The sequence below is a fragment of the Dunckerocampus dactyliophorus genome, chromosome 10 (genome assembly GCF_027744805.1).
Source record: "Dunckerocampus dactyliophorus isolate RoL2022-P2 chromosome 10, RoL_Ddac_1.1, whole genome shotgun sequence".
In the NCBI taxonomy this organism is placed as follows: domain Eukaryota; kingdom Metazoa; phylum Chordata; class Actinopteri; order Syngnathiformes; family Syngnathidae; genus Dunckerocampus; species Dunckerocampus dactyliophorus.
Genome location: NC_072828.1, coordinates 26,109,093 through 26,125,047, shown reverse-complemented (window position 1 = coordinate 26,125,047; position 15,955 = coordinate 26,109,093). Strand labels below are relative to the sequence as shown.

Sequence of the window (15,955 nt, the reverse complement as noted above, 5' to 3'; positions counted from 1 at the left end):
TATGATCTGAGAGTAGCCCAGATTAACTTGTGGGTGATGGTATCAAAAGCCTTGTGGAAGTCTACAAAGCAATTGTAGACTTGACGGTTCTTCCGACTTGCCTTCTCAGTGAGGAGTCTCAGAATGAGGATCTGTGCTTCTATCCCTGCGGAGGCCTGCTTGCTCCACAGCCAGGAACGGGTCAATTTGTGACTTGAGCCTTTCCAGCATGATGAAGAGTAAGACTTTACATGTGCGATTGAGCGGTGAGAAGGTTCTGTCGTGACTGCATGACTGCATCCAAAGAATTGTGTGTGTGTGAATGTACAAGTACGTGAGCATATCAAATGAATCAAATCATAGGCTATGTGTTTGTATGTTTCATTTTCTCTTATGTCTATTATATTGGGTAATACACGTGTAAAGGTGACTTTAGGGGTGTTATTTTATGTCTAGAGGGCTCTAATAGTGTCAAAAATCCTATTTAGAAGGCCATAAACAGGTTTTCTATGCTCTATCTACGAAAATATTCTGTTTCTAAATAAGGAATCCTACTTTGCGGAAATTCACTTATTACAGTCGGGTCTGGAACCGATTAACCGCAATAAAGGACTGTTTATATACATACACAAGGGCGGACTGTCCGGTGCCGGGTGGACTTAACACACACACGCACACACACACACACACACATTTTAGCTTCCAACAGCAGTGTGTACTGTTTTGACATGGCATCCTTGAGAGGAAAGTCTTTTACAAGTTCACAAATAGGAAAGTACACTGGTTAAGAGCATCAGCTCAGTGCTGAAAAAGGCAAACGTGAGAAAAATAAAAAGAGAAGAAAGGCCAAATGGATATTGCTATTTGAATTTAAACAGTGAGGTGATGCACCAGGCAAGGTCCTTTTGGATTCAGTAAAAAATAGACATTCATTGGCAAATAACCTCCTTTAGTCATTCAAATGTATTTTAAAATACTCCAGGCAACATTCTGACCTACATGTAGTACTACAAATGTCCAACCTTGCATGCACTCATTTTCCTTTGTACCCTTGAACACAAAATGAAAACAGCAAGGCACTTCACCATCACATCGCTCCAAACCAACACCATTACAGCACATCCGTCAACGACCCTCAACAACTTTTTGTTGATGGAGCTAACTTCAAGTGTTAGGAAACGGTCTCATGGTAAAATGTTGGTAAAACTAAACCACTGCCTTAATTGTTACACATTCATACACATAAAATACATCTATCGTAAATATGCTGATGATACTCAGCACAGTCACCTGTAAATATGCAAATACATCCTACAGTTATATACTAAATACTATATATACTGTATGTATCACCCCACAAATTTTAGAGCCTCTCCCAACTGACTTTGGGTGAAAGATCTACAGTCAACACCAACACCAATCGTAGGACACATACTGTACACTGAACCCGTGTTGCCTGCAACTGAAGTGAGGCGAGCCAACCACTCGACCAGGGGTCTCAAACATAATTTAACTGGGAGCTGCTGGGGGTACCAGGGGCGTATTTAGTCATATGGGGGCCCAAGGCAAACCCAGTCATCGGGGCACTCCAAATTCTTGTATTGCACTGACAAACGTTTTATTCTCACCTCAACACAAGGTCGTCAGTGTGGGCAGCAGAAAATAGGCCACATTTTTCCTGCTTTTGAAATCTGTTACAGGGATCTGCCCGCGGCCGCACGGTGGTCTAGTGGTTAGCACGTTGGCCAACACAGTAACAGCTTGGAGATCGGGTTCGATTCTCCCCTGGGCATTTCTGTGTGTTTCTGTGTGTTTCATGTTCTCCCTGTGTGCGCGTGAGTTTTCTCCAGGTACTCCGGCTTCCTCCCACATTCCAAAAACATGCAGGTGAGGTTAATTGGCGACTCTAAATTGTGCATAGGTATGAATGTGAATGTGAATGGTTGTTTGTCTATATGTGCCCTGCGATTGGCTGGCGACCAGTCCAGGGTGAACCCCGCCTGTCGCCCGAAGTCAGCTGGGATAGGCTCCAGCATGCCCCCGTGACCCTAATGAGGAAGAAGCGGAATAGAAGATGGATGGATGGATGGATCTGCCTGCTTAAGTTGCTAAGTTTTGTTAGGTGTTGTCTCTCCCCCCCCCAAAAAAAACAAATATTAATGTTTATCATCTATTTGCAAGTGTTAATATGAGAAAATGCTTCTATTTCCTGCGCTAGATAAAGTCCTTAAAAGCCTCCTGGGTTATTATTATTATTACCTAACAAGTGAATCCTCTCAACGCTTTCGCTGTAATTGATAAGGACATTAAGCAACATTTAATACAGTTTAAGGCTTTCATACTAATCTTTGTGATGAAAAGTGCCACTCTCAGCTTCATCTCTAGAACGACAGCACCAGGTCGTCCCTCGCTACATCGCGGCTCGAACATCCCTCCCTTACTCTATCGCGTTTTTTCAAAAATGTATTCATTAATAAATGATTGCTGTTTCGTGGTCAAATATTGCCTATTGTGATTTTTAAAAAAAAGCATATTTAATCAAAATGTTTTTATTCTTGGCCTAAATTAAGCTTTTGCAAGTAAAAAAAATGGCTAAATAAAGTAACTATGTGAACTAAAATCCAAATACAAGGCAGAAGAAGCATTCTTTTTGTGAATGTAGTATTCTACATTGGCCACCAGGTGTCAGTAATTGTTTAGTGAGTCAAGCACTAGACTCATCACTAAGGTTCCCAAGGGAACACATTTACCGTGACACTGCTCGAGGAGGGGTTTTATTTACTTCTTAAATGGCTTATTTACTCTTATTTTGTCTACTATATTGGGTAATATGAGTGTAAACCCATTTAAACACTGCCCAGAAAAAACAACAAGGAACTGCTAACATGTGAGTTATCTTATTTATTATTATGGATTGGATTTTATAGCGCTTCTCAAGGCACCCACAGCGCTTCACAATGAATTGAACCCATTATTCATGCACTCCCCAGTCACACACTGGTGGTGGTAATGTACATCTGTATCCACAGCTGCCCGGGGGTAGTCTGACGAAAATGTGGCTGCCAATTCGCGCCCAAGGCCTCTCCGACCACCACCGAACATTCATACACCAGTGTGGGCAGCACTGGAGGCAAGGTGGGTGAAGTGTCCTGCCCAGGGACACAACGAGAGTGACTGGGTGGAGGGAGCGAGGATCGAGCCGCCAACCTTTCGGTTTCTGGATGACCTGTTCTACCTCCTGAGCCACTGCCGCCCATTTATGACTGATATGTCTTATTTTCTCAGATTATATCTTCTATGTTGGGTAATAGGATTGCAAAGGTGACTATATGGGTGTTATTTCATGTCTACAGGGCTCTAATAATGGTAAACATTGTATTTAGAAAGTCATGAACAGGTTTTCTATATGCGCTAACTACGAAAATATTCCATTTATTAATATTGAATCCTACTTTGGGGAAATTCACTCATTGCGGTCGGTTCTGGAATGAATTAACCGCCATGAACGAGGGACGACTGTACTGCATTCTCAGCAGCTGACACTGACACTTGCTGTGGTCGTATAGTAGGTCTGTGTTTGATGTGACTGTGAAAAAGGTTGACACCTTCGCTAGTTTTGATTTGTTTTCCTCTCGCCCTCCCCTCTTCTCCACTCCAATGGGGTACCTCTGAAGCAGGAATCGATCACGATAGATCATGCATTTTGATACAGTTTTAAGCAAGTGAATTAAGACTAAAACGGTAATATACTTGTATAGTTTAAATCAAAGAAAGAAATTCTGTTTTTATGCAACATTTGGGGGCCCATGGAAATCTCAGGGCCCGAGGCAATTGCCTCTGTTTTCCTAATGGTCCCCCTGGGAGGTATAGGGGGTGGCACAAGCATGAGACCTGGTAGCCATGGATGGAGATGGTCAGTGGCACTTGTAGGACTTATTTTGTGAAAAGTTGCTAAAGTTACATGTTTAGCGTTAACGTAGTTGTTGTTTGTTATTCGCCATAGGAGTACTTGCCCTATATGTGTTTACTTAACTGTTACATGCTGTGCTGTCATTTTTGTGGCGCACCGTGATTGTGGTTTGTGTTGTGTCTGGTGACTTCCCTGCTCGTTTCACCGCGTGAAAGTTGAAACTGATGGATAAATCTGTACTAAAACACATCCATTTGAAGTCCATTTGTCTGGCGTCACATTCAAGGTGGCTGACCAGAAGTAGGGTAATGGAAAAGGTGAGCGTAACACCGTTTAAGTCACTTATGCCATTACTACCATACAGCAGTGCTTAGACAACCTATAAGGTGACCGACCTAATGCATACCTGCGCACACAAGACGGTTGTTATACTTGAACCCACCTGAGGTGAGAGTGAGCCAATGCATCATTCTCTACATTTGCTGTTTTTTAATGCCAAATGCATATGGATGTGCTGTGACTGATATTCAATTAGTCCACCTGAGACCTTCATACGGCTCCCTTTCCAACGCAAAGTAAATCAACTCACCTGACGGCACGCGGGTCGATAATGTTAACGCCTCCATAAATAAAGTTATTGTAGAGACCTTGTGTTTATGGCTCATGATATGACGTGTAGGATAAAAGAGAGAGGGTGTTCTATTGTGAAATGGCAAGGAGGAGATAGGCTAAATCCCCTTCTATGCCCTCTGATAAGGGACAGTGATGACACTGGGCTGGAAAGACGCCGGGGTGGTCACAGCTGTGTTCCCAAGCCTGGCTGGCGATGGGGTGCGGATGTTATCAATAATGTGTTTGTGTGTGGTGGATTGGGTTGAGGGTTGTTGTTAGGTCTGGACACAGTGGATTAATTGTTATAAATCATCTCTAGGGCACATGTTTATGTCTGCTGCTCTAACTGTTGTCTGGGTATGTGATTTCCATTTCACAGTGCGCTATAAATACTGTGCAGTGTATTGAATCAGTTGTGCTACAATGACCCATGCAAACATATCACTGGAGTGACTTCTGGTTTCTGCATATCTGAGGATTAGGAGATACGTGTGTGTGTGTGTGTGTGTGTGTGTGGGTGTGTGTGTGTGTGTGTGTGCGCGTGTGTGTTTAGGGTGAGGAGAAAACTGTAAATTTTAGGGGCTATCCAAACTGAAAGGTTTTCAAGTCAAAACAGTATTTGATTGTTTCAACCTTTCATCGACATGGAAACGACGTTCTGGGTGCCCTGAAACGGTATTTTTTGAAAACGGCTTTGTGTGGGAAAATCTGAAACATCTGTAAACAATCTGTAGACATGCGAACCACTGCTTTACAAAAACGATGACATCACAGACCCGTCGCCGTCACATGACCAGGAGTGAGCTTTGACGACAAGCCAGCATAATATCTGAATATATCGACTGGCATGACTCACGCCAGTCGGCACGCTCCTGATATTTTGGTTGATTTATAATTCAAAATCCATCCATCCATCCATTTGCTATGCCGCTTATCTTCATTACTGTTGCAGGGGTATACTTGAGCCTATCCCAGCTGCCTTGGGGCGAGAGGCGGCAGTGATAAGTGAATTTCTGAGAAGTAGGATTCGTCTTTCAGAAATGGAATAGTTCCGTAGTTATGGCATAGAAAACCTGTTTATGACCTTCTAAATACCGTTTTTAACATTACTAGAGCCCTCTGAAATAACACCCATATAGTCACCTTTACACTGGTATTACCCAATATAGTAGATATAATAAGCTAAAATAATCACAAAAATATATAAATACAACTTGTGTTCCGTATGGAGGACGGGAAGTGATGTGGAGGGCTCAGAGTGGGAATTTTGCTTGTTATGGGTTATGGCCGCAATAGAATGATGTTATTATTGTTGTTATCATGTTATGATCATGATTATGATGATGATTATTACTATCTTATTACTATTGCACCTTTGTGAGATCATAAACCTGCTGTTCCAGGGATCAGGTCTGGTGCTTGTCTGACATCTAGTGACCAATTTACAATACCACTGTATAGTCACAATTTGAATGCGCCTTCTTCATGGCTTATATTTGTATTTTGGTTCATTTAGTCATTTTTATGCTTGAAAATGCTTAATTTAGGCAAAAAATGCATACAATTTGCTTAAATATGCATATTTTCTGACTAATAGTAGTTAGAAAAGCATTCAGTATTCAACCACAAAAAGGCATGATTTATTTATTAATACATGTGCTAAAAACTGTGACAGATCGAGGCGGCAAAATTCAAACTGCGATGTGGTGAGGGATGACTGTCATCCCTAAAATGGGCTACTGTTGCGGCTGTAACCCATGCCAAGCTAAAACTCAACTCTGAACCATCAACTTCACTTCCTGTCCGCCCCCCACTCATCTCCCCTAGCACCAGAACACATATCAGCAACACACACAAGCACAATAACATAACACAATAATAATGCACTTACGGGTGATTACGTTACATTGATGAGACTGCACAGAACAGCAAGTAAAAAGACAACAACAGCAAGAAACTCTCCTAATGCGTGAGTCTATCTTATGTATTAAATGGCTTATTTTCTCTTATTAAGTCTGTTTTATTGGCTAATACAAGTGCAAAGGTGACAACAATGGGGTCATTTTATGTCTAGAAGGCTCTAATACGTTTAAAAACGTATTTCGAAGGTCGTAAACAGGTTTTATGTGCTCTAAACACAGAAAATAAGCAATATGACTTCACAGAAATTCACTTATCACTGTCAGGTTTGGAACCAGTTAACCGCGGTAAAAATTAGAATTAGGGAATGCTTTCTGGACAATGCTTGACAGAAGTACCACCGCTTCACACACCGCTCAAAGTTTCCTGATGGCAATACTGCAAACCTCACACATGGACAACGTTCAAAAAAGTCTTTGCACTTGGCAGAGGTAGGATTTTTTTTTTTTCCTGCCTTTTACCTGCTGGATTGAAATTTAAATTGGTCACGACGGAGCTCTCTCTCCAAGCAGTGGCCCTCAGCCATGGAATACACAAAACGTTGGTTGTATTTACAACACAGGCATCCAAAATACATTATATCATCAGGAAGAAACCCTGACATTGTAATTACCCTTTGCTGCGTAGAGATGCTCGTTTTTAAACACACAGTAAAGGAACAAAGGCCTCATAGGCAACAGCTCACAAATAGATGGATGAATACGTGACTGCTGAGAAATATTAATCATCATGATCGTCTGTAAGGGAGGAGGAGGAGGCGGCTAATGTGCCGTGTATGATTGGCAGGAAGAGGCAAGTCACACTCAAACAAACACAGCTATCATCACTCAAACCAATGCAACTCTTAACTTTAAATAAACTCTGTACCCCCTAAAGCAGGGGTGCACAAACTTTTTCCTGCGTGGGCAACATACTGAAAAATGAAAAGATGCAAGGGTCACTTTGATATTTTCCAAACCAACACATGTAGAACATTTATACACTGCTGATCAAAATATTAAGGCTAGTTGAAAACAATATTACAACTTTATTGATTGTTTTTCATAATACTGACTTTAAAAAAATAACATCGCTCTGTAATATTTTAAGGTTTTCAACTAAAATGAAATGTCATTTTAGTAGCAAATCTTAAAATATTAAAGAAAGACGCTATTTTTTAAAGTCAACATTATGAAAAACAATAAATGAAGTTGTAATATTTGGACAATTAGGCTGCGGAAAAAGCTATAATGTTACAAGAATAAGGTCAAAATATTATGGGAATGAAGTCATATTCTAACCCTTATAATATTACGTTATTCTCAAATTTTCATAAAACCTTTTGTTGTTATGTTACAACTTTTTCTCTTAATATTTTGACTTTATTCTTGTAAAATTACTGCTGATTTTAAAAACGGGCCAATAAAAAAAACAGCCAGAGGCCACAAATGACCCCCGGGCCACACTTTGGACAGCGCCGGTTCTAAAGGATGGAGAGACACACCCTTCCCAAACTGACTTTAGTACATGATGAATAAACACTCACGCACACACAGGCCTGGACCAGGGGTTTTGCAAAGCCCGGATCATCCGTGCTAATCCACACTCATTAAGGATGAACTGCATGATAGCATGCCACCACCAGCAGCCTTTACGCCCCCACCCATCCACTCTTTACCCTACTTTCACCCACCCTGCCACTGCGGATAAGTGGCAGCTTTGATAGTGATTAGAATAAATTACTGCGTGCATGTTTGTCGCCGCCGCTTGAGTACACAGAACACCTGCCACACCTGGTGATGCAATTCGGGCCACGTGTAATCAAGAGTGACAACACTCTGCAGTTGTGGAGCTGGGTGCTCCTCGCCACCGTCCTCACGGCAGCGTCTCTTCAAGTAGAGGAATGATCCACAATGAGACGAGTTGTGCGGTCAGTGAATCAATTTCCGTTTTACACATTTGGTAAAACTTCGTATTCATTATTTAGGCCCTCACAGAGAAGAAATCGTTTCTGCACTTTGTACCTTTTTTTTTTTTTTTTACCTGCGAGAACATGAATAGAATGTAGAGGTGGCCTCTGAAAAGAGTCTATGTACAAGCCCCTTGGGCTGAACAAAAAAATGCCACGTGGATACTTCTCCTTGCAGGTTTCTGCCTCCAAAATAACTCTCTCTCTGTGGGCTTCTTAAATAAATTAAAGCTATGCCATCCTCCCAAGATGTAATCTCTGTTCTCCTGCACAAATTAAATATTTAAGCCCATTTAGGTGGGTGCCCGGTGTAACTTGAAACAGTGTGGTTTCAAAGTGTGATATCCAAGCAGAGTTGTGTCACAGTTTAAAAGTGATGCTTGTGGCTCAGGGTCTCCCTAATGGAGTTGGGGAAAAGCTTGCCTAAGTGTTGAGACCATAATATGTTAGCTAATGGTTATAAAACCACATCTCATGTGAAGACACCCACAGTAAAATATGTAACAGTTGTGTGCTGGTCTAGGTCAAAAAGCATTGGTTTAGTTACAGTCCAATCATGTCTTAGCTGTTATCTTCGTGTTCAGTCAAATTCATTAATCCTGATCAAAGTTTTAATTCAAAAAATCATTTGTAAGAATTTACATTTTGCACTGTTCTTCTAAAAAAGAAGAGTAAGCAATTTATTGCAAACAACCATTAAAGTTAAATAGGGAGTCCATCAAAAAAGGACTCGGTGATTCCAGGAGGGTTAGTGGGAATGTTGCTCCAGGTGGTGAAAATGGCTTCACGAAGCATCCGCTGTCTGTAAACTTCCCTTGCCATCTATCTCCAAATGTTTTCAAATGGATTTAGATGAGGGGAACACGTAGGATGGTCCAAAAGAGTGCGCTTATTCCTCTGGAAGAACTCCGCGGGCATTGTGAACTGCAGCGTTGTCCTGTTGAAAAAGCCAGTCATTACCACACAGACGAGGGCCTTCAGTCACGAGGGATGTCCCCTGCAACATCTCAACATAGACAACTGCCGTTTGACGCCCCTGCACAACGTGATGCTCCAGTGAAGGAAAAAGCGCGCCAGTTGATTATGGCGCCCTCTCCACTGTGCCATGTGGAAAACATCTCAGGTGGGATATCCTTGTCATGCCAGTAATGTTGGAAGTGATGTTGGAAACCATCAATGTTACATTTTTTCTTATCATAAAACCTTCTTCCAACTTTGTTTGGTGCTCTTGGTGCAAATTCCAAACGGGCAATTTTGTGGCGCTGAAGGAGAAAAGGCCTTTGAAGATGTTTTTTGTTCTTAAAACCCTTCTCTCACAGATGCTGTCTGATGGTTATTGGTCTCCACTCAGCACCAGTAACAACCTTCACCTGGGCCGAGGATTGTTACGAGTCTTGACGGACAGCCAAACAAATCCTCCGGCTTGGGGCCGGTGACATTTTTTGGGTTTACCACTTGACTTTTTTGTTCCATAACCCTCAGGATCCTTTAAATGACTGTCTTACAAACTTCTGCAGAAATGGCGCATTGCGGGAGGCCTTGTTTATGAAGATCAACAATCCCACTGTGGTCAAAGAGAAAAAGCTTTTTTGCCTTTGTCATCAAGACATCATGACAGTGTGAATACCTGACAGAAAATGGCACTGATTCCACATATTTGCCATGAGTTTGGCTTTTAAAGGGTGTGGTCTTAAACTTTTGATCAGTTGATGGACAGTCTGTTTCAGTTTGATTGTTTGCAATAAATTGCTTTTTTTTTTTAATCTCACACCCATTTTTTCTTTTTGCATTTTGAATCTCTACTTAGAATGTCCTTGAGGTCCAACAGTGCAAAATGTAGATTGTTGCAAAATCTTAACATTCTGATCAGGAGGGTATATAACTTTCTCCACACTTTTCAAAAAGTGTATGTATCAACATAATACTAATAATAATACCATGAAATTAAACAGTACAGTGGAACTTAAAAAAACAAGTGTTGTTGTTGCCATTGTCCTTGTCTCTCTCTTTATTGTCCCCCTCTTGTCCCCGCACTCCCCCCCTCTGTTTTCTTTTCTCTTCTTCTCTATCCACTCCTGCTCCGGTCCGGCCGCTCTCCAAATTTGCATAACGAAAAAACATCAAAGAAATTCTGTATAACAGAGGAAGAGTATCCCACCCTTTCCCCTGGCAGAGCAAATCTGTTGAGCACGTAAGGGCATTTAGATCAACAATACTATCTGTCCTAATGGCCTCACAGGACAAGAGAGAGAATAGAATAAAGAAAGAAATAAAAGTAAAAAAAAAAAAAAAGAGTGATTCTAACCTCGCATTGATGGCCACAAACTGTAATTGTTCTTCTTTTTATTGGCACATCATTTCCGGTTTGAGACTGGGACGGACGGAGGCCTTCAAACCATTTCAAACCGCCAAACCTTGCTGGCCAAACTGCTGTACCCCTCAGATCCTCGACATCTACCAAAAGGACAAAGGCGTCAGTAAATTGAATTTTGGTACCCACACAAACCAACAGGGAGCTGAAGATTAGGATAATTAGTTGTGGAGCACAATTAGGAATAATCGTTAAAAGCCCTTTTCTGCTAGTACACTTGAATAAACACAAGCGCAGAGATCAAGAGCTCATTTGGAGTTATACAAGTTGGAGTTAATAAATATTGAACACCTGCAATTATAGAAATTATTCAGAGGTTATGGTGTGGAAACATGCTGGAGGAAATGTTGAATAAACAGAGACTTTAATTCAGTTCAATGCATCAAAAAATAACCACACGTTGGGGCCAATTACTAAGCAGTTTAGGAATATTAAACTGCCAATAATTAGTGATAGAAACGGAAAGACAAACGTGCCCCAAAATAATTGTGACACTCATGCCAACATTTTACTTAACTTCCTGATAAACAGTCAAAGTATTCACTATTGCAAATTCCTGCATTGAGGAAAGGCCCGCCCCAAAATCCCACTGACTTGCCTCCGTCATATGAATTAATTAACCAATTTCATTTGTTCTTCCGCATGCTCAAAGAAACAGGATTACCACCAATCCCAAATGGTTAATTATTAAAAATAAATAAGGATTCAATTGAAAATTGGCTATGCGGATTGCACATCAACAACACATGAACCATGCATTTGATCCGCTTTACATATTTGCAGACTAAAAGGCTAATTAGTCGTAAACCGTTTTAAAAACGTAACCCTACTGAAGAAGCTACTATGAAGTCAATGTTCTGTAATCATTACGTGTGCGTGTATGTGTGTGTGAAACAGAGGCTGTATTTAATAGACCCCACCTCAGCATGAACCCACAGAAAGCGTTTTGTCATTTGACCTTCATTAACACCTTCTATTCATTGCTGCAACAGCGGTGATAAATCAGGAAATGACTCCTATTGTAGCGTCCGCTGCGCTTTGCAAAGCATTCTCCTTCTACCTGACTTTCATTACCTTTCCTGCCTTGGAACAATAACAGGGGTCTCAGTCGAACACAGGCTTTACAAGTAGTCGGGAGACAGTTGAGACTGCATATAGGAAGTCACTCTGAACAAAACCTGCCATGTGTTTAGTGGGAAAGCATATGCAAAGTAAAACAAATGTGCTTCATTCAAAAGTGGGCGTTCGAGCCACCTGACTTTGTGTGCACTTACCACGATGGCACAGGACAAAAAAACTGTTCTACAACAATCTCTATACAGTCCGCACCAGTTTTTGTTGAAAATTTAACAAAGTAATCCGTTTGCCCTGTACTGTACTGTGCTGCACAACTGAGTGCCCAAATACAGCACCCTATGTGTTGGTGACTTACTGCCCATGCATTTTGTATTTAGTGTGACTACTACCTGCCATGGGGCCAAAAAAAAAGTTGTGGTTGAAAGCAGTTTGAAAAAGAAGGTGAGAAACACTATTGAATTAGAGCTCACCAGGTGGTACGGGAAGTCCAAAACAACAGTAAGGTCCATCCATTTATCAATTTTTTTTTTGGTTTGAATTATTATGTTTTTATTTATTTATTATTGTCATTGTCTATTATTGTTTTCTGCATGTAAAAATGTTAAATGTATCTTTTGTTAATATTTATGGGTGTCTGGAACAGATTAATTGGATTTACAATATTTCCAGTGGGAAAAACTGACTCAGTTTTCACACGTTTCAGTTTTCATCAGCCCTTTTGGAACGAATAAATGACGAAAACTGAGGGTACACTGTATTTAATATATTTTGTGAATATGGGAAATTACTATACTTAGCCAAGAAAATTGTATAGTTCGGCACTTGACCAACCAGTTGAGACTCACAGTTCTATAATACAGTAGAACCTTGGTTTGTGTCACAAATCCGTTACAGAAGATCCGGCTTTAACCAAAACGTACTCCAACAGAATCAATTTTTCCCATAAATAATGTAAATATAATATAATGTCAAATGTTAACACAAAACATGTTTTATGGTTTTACAATTATAGTTTTACATTCAAAATCCATATTCATGATGAACATTTAACATCGCTTTCACATTGACTGAAGATGTGATTGTCGAGAAAGAAACGATGTGGCAGCGAGATCCATTCGAACACCACCTTCCTGTTTTGCTATGAGTTATTTCTTGGATTCAAAAGTGGTTTTAATCTTCTTGATCAAAATGCTAGCACTTGCATCTTTTTTTGGCTCATTTGTGGCTTATTTTTCAGCCGTGATGAACTCATTCAATACCAAAGACGTACACAGTACGTACATTTTTATAAACCCGAACGCCCAATCACAACAACGTATTTATACGTCTTTTACGTTTTTTTGCGCGGGAGGCAAAAAGAGGTGATGACGCAACTCTCCACTAATGGATTTCACTTCAGAACAATTTTAATCCATAAAAACAACCACAAGGTGGCAGAAGTGCATTTGATAAGAGCTCAGCTTTTCTAGCTTTCTAATTTTCCTGAAACGTACCTACGTTCTACTGTTGATCACTAAAGAATTGAAAAAGGTTCTGATGAACGATGAGAGTCTTTCTTTCGGTAGGTTTTGTGTTTATATAACCATAGAACATAATATTCTGTGTACCTTGAAAAATCAGTCAAAATCGTCTAAAATATCCTGTACTGAAGGAGTTGTCTTTTGAAAACTGGCTGGGATTGAATGAGTTTAAAGACAAGTAGAGACTTGGAGCATAACTGTGTTAGGTAGCAAAGAACTACAGGGTCAGCTGTTGTCGACATCATCGACGTGCGACGAGGATGACTTCCGGTTCTTGTTTCCAGGTATTAAAACCGAGGCAAAATGTCAACCCAAAGACATGCTAACCGGGGCGTATGTTAACCGAGGTTCTACTGTTCTCGTTTCTGCTTCTATTTGTTACGATGTTGCTACTGGATACCAGAATTTCCTACCAAAATAATTATTTAAAATATCTACATGTTATTTTAAAAATGAATCAGTTGTCTGTGTTGGACAGAATCCTACTCAATTCCTGGGAGAACATGGTGCATGGGGGTGTATCTGACATGGAGGAGCACCTTAGACCTGACAGTCGAGATAATCATTGACAGGTCTAAAGAGCCTTGAAGTAAAAAGAGGGAACACAATAGCTCTCTTTTGGCAGAGGAGACTTTCCAGAGGGGGATGGTTTCCCTCTATTGAAGCATTGCTGGATTAACCTAATCAGAAGATTAATCAGACTTGAAACACTGACGGCTGCGCTGGTGGCATCTTTATCCGACTATGCCGGGCGGCAGAATTAGGATAGTGAGCTGGGAGATGGCGTTGTCACAATGCTCTCTGTGGAGCTCTCCGCTCGCCAAAAGACCCCAGAGGCAGAAGGGGGTATTTAGAGGATCCTAGTTTGCCTCAACTGTCGTTTTGAAACTGGGTCCCTCCGCATTTGCCTCGTTATCATTCAGACAAGCACTGTACCCCTACAGCAGGGGTGTCCAAAGTGTGGCCCGGGGGCTATTTGCGGCCTGCGGCTGTTTTTTTGTTGTTCCACGCCACATGGAAAAAATGTAATTTAACAGGAAAACTGAAAAAAAACAACAGCAAAAAATGGGAAAATCAACAATTTTAATAAAGTAAAAAAAAGTTGTAATCTAACAAGAAAAAGTCTTAATTTTACAAAAATAATGTAATATGAGGAAAAATAACACCATTTTAATATCATAAAGTTGAAATATTAAAGAAAAAAGATGCGTTTTTGTTAATTTGTTATGTTATGAGAAACAAGCAAAACAACCAATAAAAGTTTTCAAAAAATTAGGTATCGGAAAAAGTTATGTTACGAGAATAAAGTCAAAATATTATGGGAATAAAGTCATAATTATGAGAAGAAAATATATTATTTTCAACAGCATAAATGGAAAAAAAACAGCTGTAATTCTACGAGAATAAAGTCAAAATATTAAGAGTAAAAAGTCATTCTAACTAGAAAATCAGTTGCAATTTTACAAGAATAAACTCGTAATATTATGAGGAAAAATAATGTCATTTTACTAGCATAGAGTTGAAATATTAGAAAAAGCATATGTTCTTTTATAGAAGTTGTAATATTATGAGAAACAGGCAAAACAACAAATCGGTTTTAATATTTGGAAAGTAAGGTTGCGGAAAAAGTAATAATCTTAAAAAAACAAGGTAAAAATAGTATGGGATTAAAGTCTTTCAAAAGCAGAAATGGAAAAAAAAACAGCTGTCATTTTACGAGAATAAAGCCAAAATATTAAGAGAAAAAAGTTGTATTCTAAAGAGGAAAAAAGGTCACAATTTTACGAGAGTGAACTCTTAATGTTATGATGGCCAATAATGTCATTTTAGTAGCATAGAGTTGAAATATTGAAAAAAATATGTTCTAAATTATAACGTGGGAATATAATTTAGGAACAATGTAAATATTTGGAAAAGTTATTTGGAAAGTTAAAAAAAACCAACAGCAAGAATGTGAAAAAAAGGCCTATATACCAAAACTGAGATGCAGCTTGAAAAAAAAAATATATATACAACTTCTTAGCATATCTACATGTGTTGCTTTACAAAAAATATCTAAGTGGCCCTTGCATCCTTTCATTTTTCAGTATGTGGCCCTTGGCAGAAAAAGTTTGGACACCCCTGCCTTAAAGGTACAGCGAGAACTGAAACCGTGTTGAAAGAAGCAGATGTCACCACCACAAAGAACCCAACATTCCCCTTGAGAATTCAGGCTATTTTATACATTTTGAGTCAGTGTCATTATATCTGCCGAAAGACCTAAATCGTTTTTTTTGTTACATTTTTGTCAAATGTAACACAACGACAAGAGCATCGAGAGAGAGAGAGAGAGAGGTGTGTGGCAGCAAAGCCATCGATTGCAGCGTAAAGCCGCAGCCCAGTCAGCTGACTCCAACCACAACCTCCCACCTGTTTTCAGTTGACCAAAGGATGCACCGTCCTCACATAATTGTGTGCGAACATCATTTTTCAACCGCAGCGTTGGCTACCTCCCCCCCAGAGGCTCTGTTCTCAAACAGAAATCATTATATCATGGAAGCTGGCAGGAACCAGACCCATGGAGCACACGAAACGGTAACAAAAAGAAGCCGTGGGCGCAGTAATAATTCGTAGCTCGT

At 40.1% G+C, this 15,955-nt stretch overlaps 1 protein-coding gene across 16 annotated transcripts in view; it reads right to left on the bottom strand.

Annotated features, from left to right (window-relative positions):
- The window catches only part of ptprsa (protein tyrosine phosphatase receptor type Sa), a 294,585-nt gene that overhangs the window by 233,079 nt on the left and 45,551 nt on the right, over positions 1-15,955 (bottom strand). Inside the window, exon 2 of one of the 16 annotated variants that reach the window (XM_054790816.1) lies at positions 10,675-10,823. The exons of the other annotated variants lie outside the window; for them this stretch is intronic. The gene's annotated coding sequence lies outside the window, so the exon portion shown is untranslated. The remainder of the gene's footprint in view (positions 1-10,674; positions 10,824-15,955) is intronic. 16 annotated transcript variants of the gene reach the window in all.